The 10,647-nt window shown below is 37.9% G+C and overlaps 1 pseudogene; it reads left to right on the top strand.

The window, feature by feature from the left end:
• The first annotated feature begins 5,569 nt into the window (after positions 1-5,569).
• On the top strand, positions 5,570-6,422 carry LOC144655094 (melanopsin-A-like; annotated as a pseudogene).
• The last annotated feature ends 4,225 nt before the right edge of the window (positions 6,423-10,647 follow it).

The following is a 10,647-nucleotide window of genomic DNA, read 5'->3' as shown; positions in this document are numbered from 1 at the left end:
ATGCCAAACTTTGCTTTGTTTGTACGATTCGTTGCGTACTCTGCTCTCGTCTCACTAGGGACTTTAAGATATCTGGACGGCTGACCTCGACGACGGTGCGAGGAAGGTAGAATTTTGCGAGGAGGACTACGCCGATGTCGACGTTCTTGGCGGGAACTTCCAACGTTAAGAGCCGGCGTGTGTGAACGGAGGACGGCTTCGTTAGTGGATCAATAATTCCTTAGCCCAAAACATTTGGCGCTTCTAGCCCAAAGTCGGGGACCAGAAAGCACTATTTTCATTCACAGGGTACAAATTCCAAGTGAAATTTTTGTAGAAACACAGGCAAGAAAGTTCATAATTTCACGCACGCGGCTTCTCCATCAGCGTTTATGCAAAGCACAGCAAATATATTCGCAATCGCAAATGAAACTTGACTTCTTAACTTTTTATCAGTACCAAACCAAGAATACCATAAAGTACCACCTAACACAGTAACGGAATTAAAAAATACTAAGATTTTTAAACGAAATCATATAAAAAGCACTCCCGTTCACTGGTGGACGGCAAAACTCTACTTCTCACGTCCTCGACAACAGCTGGACGGCAATGTGCGTGGAGCGGGCATGCGCAATATAGGCTACACGCGAAAAATTACTTCCGGTCAGCCGTCCTCGAGGTCAGCCGTCCAGGTATCTTAAAGTCTCTACTGCAAAGTGATTAGAGAACAATGCTAATTCCTTTGTTTGGTCTGCATTCGAGCCCAGTGTCACATCAGACCGGCGCTTATATCTCCAGTTTCAGTAGCATAAAGCGACTAGAATCTGCTCCTAGATGGAATGTTGGTCCATCGCAGGTTTAGCCCGGCATTAACTAGCGTGTATCCATTTTTACACCTGGGTGGAGAGAGTCGAGTGTCTTATCTTATAACACAACAGTGACCCCGGCCAAGGCTTAAACCTCGACTGCTCGATCCAGAGTCCAGCTCACTAACCAAAAAGGTCAACGCACCACCCACTATATTTGTCAAGACAAAGTACATTTTTTCCTTAATCTTGATTGGCCGAGCACTGAACCACATGAACCACACGTGCTGAGATCGAATAAACACAACACCGGCGTGTGAATATTGTCAACTGCAGTTTTTTCATCAAGAAATGAATGGAAAGTCTGTAAAGTAGATTTTAGATTTTCAGGTAAAGTAACATAGGAGTATTCATATTAAATTTTTCAACGGTCTAGCAACCTGGATTTTGCCGTCGAAGAAATCCGTGGTGGCCAAAGTTCCTTAATTTCACTCCAGGTTGGATGTAGGCAAAACAAATGGCCCTTTAGAAAGACTAAAACGAATGAAATCGAGCGGCTCTCAAACAGCCCAAATTTGTGCTAAGATAAAATGACAATGGTTCCAAACAAAACAAAAGTTGCCTTTATATTCCCTCCATGCGTCAAGTGGATCAAACTTATACCCGTTTATATTCAGTGAAATTGTGACAAATTTAAACGAAAAAGGTTTACTGGAAGTCCCGAATTAAATGTGTTGTGGAAAGTTATATTCCTTGTGCACGTCAAATGAAGCAGTTTTTCTCGGTTTTACTTGTAGAGTACAGTTGGGCCCCGTCCACACTAACCCGGATAAATTTGAAAACGCATCTTATTTTCCCCGATTAGGCAAACCGTCCACACTAAAAACGGCGTTTTTGGTCACCGAAAACGCCGCTTTTAAAAAACGCTCTCCAAAGTGGGTATCGTTTTTAATGTGGACGGAAACATTTTACCCGGCGTTTTCCGGGTCAGTGTGGACGGGGCCTAAGGGAACAAATTTTTACTGAACTGCTAATCCTAATTTTATGAAGAAAATATCTGTTTTCACTTTCTGGAAGAAATGGTATCGGCTGCCTTTCGGATCTTCCCGTTAATTATTTGCTGCTTTTCGTCTTCGTTCAGCCGCTTTTGTTGTACCGTATGTTCGTGTGTAGAGCTTTTCAATTAAAATTCAGTTAAGCCGTTAGTCGACTTTCTTTTACCGTACTGAGTTGATTTTCTTTTGTCATGCGTTGTTTTTTTTTTTATCTTTCACCAATGGGCCGCCGAACTATTAATATTTTGACCGTTTTTTACCAGAATATTGAAAGCATTATTGCATTCCAATAAAAAAATTATTATTTTACCTCAGTAATAATCCACCAATCATTATCTTCTCTTCGTTGTGGATACGTGCCTATCCATTACGGACAAAAATATATGTATTGCACAAATTTCACCCAGACAAGTAAACGAGGCCTCATTTGTTTAATGAAATTGTCGTTCATTTTAAAGAATTCACTCCAAGTCCTGGATTTTCAAAGCATTGGGAATTTTGACAGTTGTCTATAAAAGCTTTTGGACCATAAATATTTTCAACAAATGGGGCTCGAGGCATTAAAGAGATATAGAGATTACTCCATGGAAATTGCGCGCGTACGATTTTTATTCACGAGTTGATGAGTAGGAAACCCATTCATCTGCCATAAACTAAAATAGCTAAAACACGTTTGTCTTTCAAAGTCACATCTTTAATGAAGTAGCACAAGAAATGAGACGTCAGTTTTATACTCTCACAACTTTTACAGAAACAACTTTTGATAGAAAACCTGACTGAGATTTGTACAAAACTTGCCCTTGCAAGTTCCAGTTCAATGTTTTAACAGAACAAAACAGCGCTAAACGCTGAATAATTCAACGCGAACTCGAGCGAACCTTTACCAAATTAAATCAAGAAAACAGTCTGCCAAAACCAAGGACAAACCTGCAGTGTCTTAGTCATCATCTGAATCAAAACTCGCTACAATCCCTCGGAGTGAAGACGGCCCGTATTCTTGTCCTTCCTTGTACGAATTTACTCAAAGGTTTATTCAACTCGGCAGGAGGAATTTCGGTTATCTCGCTTCGTGTTTTTCTTTTTGTTTGAAGAAACGTTGTGACAACAAGTCCGTCTTGTTTCGTTTTCTTTTTAGTGTTTTGGTTTTCCTGTTCTGCAATATAAACGACTCAGTGGAGCCGTTAAAGACACAAACAAACCTTGAACGTGTCTCCGCCATGTCGCCGGTGTTTACGACGAGAATCAAAATGGCGATACGGTGTTGTTCACAAGTTTTTTTTCGTCGTTCGCGATTGTGATTGGACGAACGACGTTTTTCACTAGTGAGTTTTCATCGTTCGCCTTTCCTATTGGCTAATGCATTTTACGCATCATTTGTACGCAATCGTTTTTTCGTGAGAAAATCTCATTATCTATGATATAAAGTAAACACTGTGGCACTGATTACATAGATCGTACGGCCATGACAGATTGATTGACCAAATATTATTCAGTTCTCTTCAGATCGGAGCCACTCATTCATGACAAATAGCTTACAGCATGAAAATTGGGAATTACGTGAAATTAAAGGTGGTTAAATCTGGTGTAAAGTTGGTTATCCAACTTTACACCATTAATTAAATGTTGTTAAAGGTGGTTAAACCGACCTGTTCGCTACCGTGTGTAAATATGATTTAAAGTTGGCGGAAAGGAGTCTCTTTATCTACCTTTATACTTGAGTGTAAAGCTGGCAAAAAGGTCATTTTTAAAAGCTTAAGGTGTACAGTTAGCGTATAGCTGACTATACATCTAATTTTATTTCAGCTTTACTTGAGCTTTACATTACAGTAAAGTTATGTTAGACTCGTCCGCCCTCGATATGACGATATATATAGAAATATATTAACGCGAGACTTCAATAGTAGGCGAGACAGAAGGTATAATAACTGGAGAGCTCCGGTTTTAGGCTTAGTATTTTTATTATAGTGCAGACGTTTTTCATGTCATCTACAAAGCGAATAGAACGCAGTACACGTTAATTTGATATCGACAATTTGACACAGTTCAACTAAATTTAAAATACAATTTCCACCAGAATACTGAATGAAACAGTCTATCCTTTATTTAAACCTCAAGGTTAAGTTTAAAATTCAGATTTAGTTCATCATCTCGACATGATTCCTAGTTAAGGAGCGCACCATCAAATCAGTTATGGCGAAGATGATTTTCCATTATTTGATAGCATTAATCCTTAAAGTTTTTCAAAGTGAGTTTTCTAGTTTTCACGCACAAATGGGTTGTTCAAGCGGCTGTTTGACCCCAGTCTCTTAAATTGCCTGAACTAAGGATATGAAAGGATGTACATATTTATACCATGCCATAGAAAATACAGCCAATCAGAATACAGGAAAGCCGTTGTATATTCGACGGTATTCAACCCAACCTTCCCATCGTGCGCTGCGATCTTATTCTCGATAAAATTAAGTAAGCGTATTTTCTATGGCATGGTATAAAATAGTTACACAACACTTTCTTGTGGTATACTATGGAATATCCCACTTGTCACTTGTATTTTCTTCGTATACACACTTGCCTAAAGGCTCGTGTGTATACCGAGAAAATACAAGTGACTCGTGGGATATTCCATAGTATACCACTCGAAAGCGTTGCATAACTAGTATATATTAAAAAAATAATCTTTGGAACTTTGCCTTGATTTCGTTCTGTATGGTTCGGCCTTCTGTTTATGCGTTATCAGAAAGTCATAAAACTTTAAACACCCACTTGGTCGTGGTGAAATTGGTCAATTTATTTCACAACCCCGGTTATGTAATGCGTTATTACACATTATATCTTCCCACACTTTGCACGTTCCTTTTCAGTTTTCTGGCACTCATACACGTGCCTCAGAACAGAATGGCAGCTTATTGCACGTGACTTTTCGCTGATAGATTTTTCAGTATAAATGGGGCGGACATGTTTTTCTTTGTTGCAGTCAAATCCTCTCAAGCGTTTCACTCAATAATTAACTAATACACTTATTTATTCTTGAATTAATCTTATGATCATACGAAATGAAAAGTTCAATATTCAAACCATAATTTGATTCAAATTAAAGAAGCGTTTTTAAAATTGGAAACGTTGTGACTTCATCTAACGCAAACGATTCACCAATGATCCTGGGCTGTAAATGACCACAAATGATCCCGTCAAGAAAATGAAAATGGAAAGTACCAGCAGAGGGTTAGTCCACTCGGGGGCACCCTGTCCCCAGAACCAACTTTCTCTTTGCTATGTTAACGCTAGCTATTATATAAATAAATGTGAAATAAGCCCCTTTGCTTGGGGTGGCTCTATATGAAGGGTATCCCTCCTAACAGGCACAATTCTTTTCCAAATAACAGGCCCACAATGTGTTTCTCGAAACTCACACTCTTGTTGGAGATTATGATGTTCACTGACCACTTTTTTGTCAAATGGAGGTACCTAGCTACAGTTCACTTTAATAATAGAAATGGAGCAAACAGTTTTAGTTAATCACCCAGTGGGTGTTTTAATGTCCTCGAGCCAAGCCTAAACTTCCTCATTAAAGGCGGAAAACATCAAAACTCAAAACTAGAAAAAGTTTGAAAGAACCCTAATTTTAAAAATCATCTTAATCAAAACACGAAACTGATTGGGGGCAATCCGTGGATTTCAACAAAACCTATGTGCCGGGAAACTCGAACTTCACTTAAGAAGTCTGGAAACATGGATGTCATCAGCAAATGGAACACGGCCTTCGTAACCACCGAGTTGGTGGTGTGCTTCTTAGGAATCACGCTTAATGGAGCTGTGAAATATAAAAATATCTCTCAGCACCGACCTTTCTTGCCCTCAGTATCGCGGTGAGTGATTTCCTTTCTTGTGCAATAGCTATATATTCCACTGTCGATCGCAAGACATTTCCAAAAGGAATGGCCGTTTGGTACGGCTGGATGCAAGGCCCTTGCCTTCTTGATATTACAACTCGCACTCGTCTCAATCACTCACTTGGTGGCAATTTCAGCGGGAAAGTATTTGACTATCACCAGATCTCTTACTAGAGATTCTTATTTCAGCAAGAAAAATGTGCTGTTAATAATCTTGGCCTCTTGGATTTACTCCTTTGGCTTTAGTGTGGCACCTTTGGTCGGGTGGTCGAGTTATGGCCTAGAAGGAACAAATGTAACCTGCTCGGTTAAATGGGAATCATCTGTTCCAAGCGATCAGGCATACTTTGGAGTTGTAATTTTTACTTGCTTCCTTTTACCCTTAATTAACTGTGATCATATTTTGCTATTACAAGATCCACCAGGTTTCAAAACATATCGTTTTCAACACTACCCACAGGGCTGGTTTAGCAATGACTATGACACAGGCTTTGTTGAAGAAGCATCACAAATCAGCGTTTTACTTTTTAGCTATCATAGCCGGTTTTTTACTTCCGTGGTCACCTTATGCCGTAGTGTCCTTCCTTTTAGTTCTAGGAAGAAGGGTTAATCCTGTAGCTAGCAGTGCATGTAGTGTGCCTGCCATTCGCTCTTTGACCAGCGTACATCAACATTTGCTGCTTAACTTTTAACGGTTTCGCTGACGCTTACCTTTTAATTACCACATATAAAATCGCACATGCAACGGTTAATTATCGTTTACCTTTGATCAGTTCTGTTAAAAATTAAAATCCTGAAAAAAATAACAAATCCTGCAAAAAACGTGGAGAAAAATTCACAACAGTACCTTAAATAACATTCTGGGAGAATTGTGTTATTGGCTGACCATAAAAACCGGTGGCATAAATTTTCTCAAAATATTGAGCAGTCGTTCGACTGAATGTGTCAGTTTTCCTGTGTAGTGAAATTGTGGACTTACGCTTGGTGGCCATACAATTTATATACAAACTTACTTGTAATAATTTACCAAATGAACATATATGTACGCTTACGTTTGCTCGGTTTTGAACCACAAAAAAATCATTCTTTGTCCCTGGTGACGAAATGGAATTGTAGCTTTTTGTTTTCCATTATATGTGCTGAGAATTGAATGTGAGCCAGAAGAAAAGTTTCTACACTATTTCTTAACTTTTTTAGTTTTAAGCGACAAGTTTTATTCCTTCAATTTTCGGTGACTGTATCTCATACCGTTTTAGACTGTGTGTATGGATACAGGTTCAAATATACTAATCAAGGCCGGCTGAAGGATCATTCTGCCTGTTAAAATATTGATCGTTTGTTATGAGCTACAATCCGAGTCATAATTCCTTGGGGCACTCATTTCAACAACAGTAACGTGACATTTCATTGTGAATGCTCAGAAATGCAAAACCCCCTTCAGCCCAAAAGCAATGTTGCAAAATAGACGGCAACGGGAGGCATTGTTTTTTAAAGGTACACAACATGGTAAAGGATTTTTTTCCTGTTTTAATTGTAAAAAACAGCAAGTGTCCCAACAATTGTGACTGGGATTGTAGCTCCATCCAGATAGTCATAAAATGAATATTGCTTTCGCACTGTCCTCGTAAAGTTATTTTAAGCTAAAAATTTTTAATAAAATTTGTAATTCGACAACGCGAAGTCTACATTTGTGTAAAGTAAGAGGCCATTTGGTAAATGAGAATTAACGTTCAGGATATTCACATGCGGTTCACATGCGGAAGTGCAAGATTGTGTAATAAATTCATCAATCAGGCTAGCCGTTTTGTTTAACCTTTAAATTACAACAAAATAATGATCTAACGATAAGAATAAATTGTCAAATTTAAACTTCTTAACGATGTATTTCTGTTTCTTTATTGGTCTCAACGATTTTTAATAAATCTCCAGTCTGGCAATTCAAACAGTCCAGACAATTTCATGTCTTTGATGTGCAAACAAGGAAATGCAAACTCCAGAATAAGACAAATATTCTTCCTTTTCTTGATTGTTCATTTGATGCTTCCGTGCACTATTTATAGCTTCTAATTTATTTCAACTATTTTGTAACACGGCAAAAGATAAAAATAAGTATTGGAAACTCAATATTTTTCAACAAAATATTGAATTGTTTTTGGAACAGACAAAAAGACAAGAAATCTGGCAAGCAACGTGGTTGATTTTCTCAAGGGTCGAGAGGCAGTCCCAATAACGAAGCCTCGATGGCCTTGTACGTTTACTCAAACGAGACTGAGATTGGCCAAACCTGCAGTTTGTAAATCAAGAAATGAATAAAAAGGCTAAAAAGTAGATTTTAGATTATCAGTTCTTCTTCTTCTTCTTCTTCTTCTTCTTCTTCTTCTTCTTCTTCTTCTTCTTCTTCTTTTTCTTCTTCTTCTCATTGTGTGTTAGGACAGCATCCCAATTTTCTTTCCTAGAAGTGGTCTGTTGTCCATTATGATGGCTCCCAATGCCGTCCAAAATGTCAAAATGCGCCCTATGGGTTCCGCTATCTTAGATTTTGAGATATTTCAAATATGTCAGAATTGATTATAAACTGTCCCGAGCAAGTGAACGTTTAAATGGCAAATCTCGTTTATTATATGGCTCTCCTTAACATTTTTCCACCGCTGTTGCCCGCGTTTTGCCAACCTGCCGGACAGTAGCATCGCTTATAATGCTCGTGGGTATTACGGGAAAATCCTGCCCCGACTAGTAGCCAATCACAGCGGCCGTTATATCTTATCAAGCTCCTGCCATAAAATAATCAGGAATAACGACCTCGCCTCCAATGTAACCGATTGTGCTTTGAATGAAACACTGCTCTTGAACTTAAATTAAAGCCGAAGTAAACAACAAAAGCATTGAAAAAAGCGGCGAACGACATCAGACGATAATTTAGGGTTAACGCTTTGGCTTTTCCGGCAGAATCTATTGTATGCGTTTGTTTTTCTAACGGTTGTTGTTCAAAGATATCCCAATTAGACACAACCAGGAAGTCGTTAAGTCAGTTAAGGCCTCGTATAAACTCAAACATGGATTAAATTATTCTATTAGAATTTTCTAGAAATTTGAACTAAGCCGGTTTATTCATCGTTTTATTGTTTGACTGAAGTCTTAAAAGTATTCCATTTTGCGTTTTCACCAATCGCCGCTGTGGGCTCCTAAGGGGTATTTTGAACTATCATAGATTTCGCAAAAAATTAAACTCGTTGGAACTAGACAATAGAACAAATCCACGCTTAAAATTGAATTTACAACGATGTAATAAACCTAACCAAAATAGCGGGTTTATGATATAGCGTATTGCTGGCATAGTGTTTCTGTGTTCTATTGTTTGCCAAAAGCGTTACAATAAATCTAACTCAAAGAAATATATGTTTCCAGACAACTCTTTTCAGTCGATCTATAAACAACGGCTGATGAGTGGAAGAAGACAACTGATAGTTCACATTTAAAAACTTTGAAGTTACTTGTGGTATTCTTCACAAAAGAGCATTAGAAACACACGAGGACAAATTATTAACCTGAAATCGAAAATGTGTTTCGTCGCTGATGGAAACGTCTCAAGGCACCGGTGCTTTCCTTGTGAAGGCCTTCCTTTTTATTTGTGCAGCTAGAACTAATTAATATATAAGAAATTTGAATTTCTTAAAAAACATTGTTAATCGTAATACGGATTAAATACGACCTTCCTATCCCTCTTAACATATTTTAGTGATGCAAGGAGAGTTGACTTGATATGGCTTTTTTTTGTATATGACCCTTCTGTGTAAACAAAATTTGCTCAAAAAGCAGATATTATAGAACCATACAGTTAAAAATGATAGGATAACGTCAAGAAAAAAAGAGCTTCACTAAACTGTTCATTTTATTCACTGAAAACCAGACAAGATGGCAATTAATTTTTTTTTTGGTAAATTTGTCAATCGATCAAATAGATTACAAGGTTGCCATCATGAAGTATGCATAACAATAATGGCCAATAGTTGCAATGCATCATGATAACTAAATTTTACAGGAACAGGAAACAGTTTCAACCAATTAATTTCTCAAATTGCCGACTGGAGGGTTTAAAATTTTTAAGTGAAGCCTAAACTTCCTGAATAAAAAATATAAAAATAGCACAACAAAAGCGGAAGTCGCCGGATGCATTGCGCCTTCTAGCTTGGTTGAAACGTTTACTGACAGATACGAGGAAGAGTTTTGAATAGAATGATCCGCTTAGCTTTTGGACAAAAAGTTGCACTTAGTTCACAAGGTCCACAGTGAAAAAAAAAAAAAACAGAAATATTACAATTGCGAAAAAGACAGAAACTATAAATAGTTAATGATACCCTAATATCGATCGAATTCTGCCTTGAACACTGAATTGTTCGTTATAAAACTGGAATATCTAAAACAAAAAAAATTCCATCAACGTATTCCTTAGTACGTTACTTGAGGGAACGCTTGACCGGTTTTCAATTGATTGCAACACCCAGAAAAAAGAAAAAACATGTCCGCTCCGTTTATACCTTAAATAAATCAAGGAAAGAGCATCACGTGCAAAAAGATCTCGTTCTGTTCTGAAACACGTGTATGAGTACGAAAAGAAACGTGCAAGTTGTGGGATATTACGTGTAATTAAGCAAATTATGTGATATACAACCGGTGTTTTATGATAAATTGGCCAATTTCACCACGACCAGGTGGGCGTGAAAGGTGATAACACAAAAACAAAAGAGCGAGTTCTTGAAAACGAAAGCAATGCCAATGCTTGAAAGGAAACGTTATCTGAAGGTCTGAATGTCTTTCGTATCTTTAGGGTAGGCAATTTAAGAGGAAAAACGAAAGCAAACTGCGGTCAGAGAACCACTCAGTTAATACAACAGCCTGCTTGTTTTTCACTTTGAGAGA

The sequence above is a fragment of the Oculina patagonica genome, chromosome 5 (genome assembly GCF_052425735.1).
Source record: "Oculina patagonica isolate OP01 chromosome 5, crgOcupat, whole genome shotgun sequence".
NCBI classification, from domain to species: domain Eukaryota; kingdom Metazoa; phylum Cnidaria; class Anthozoa; order Scleractinia; family Oculinidae; genus Oculina; species Oculina patagonica.
Note: the sequence above shows the minus strand (reverse complement) of the source record. Positions and strands in the feature narration are given on the sequence as shown.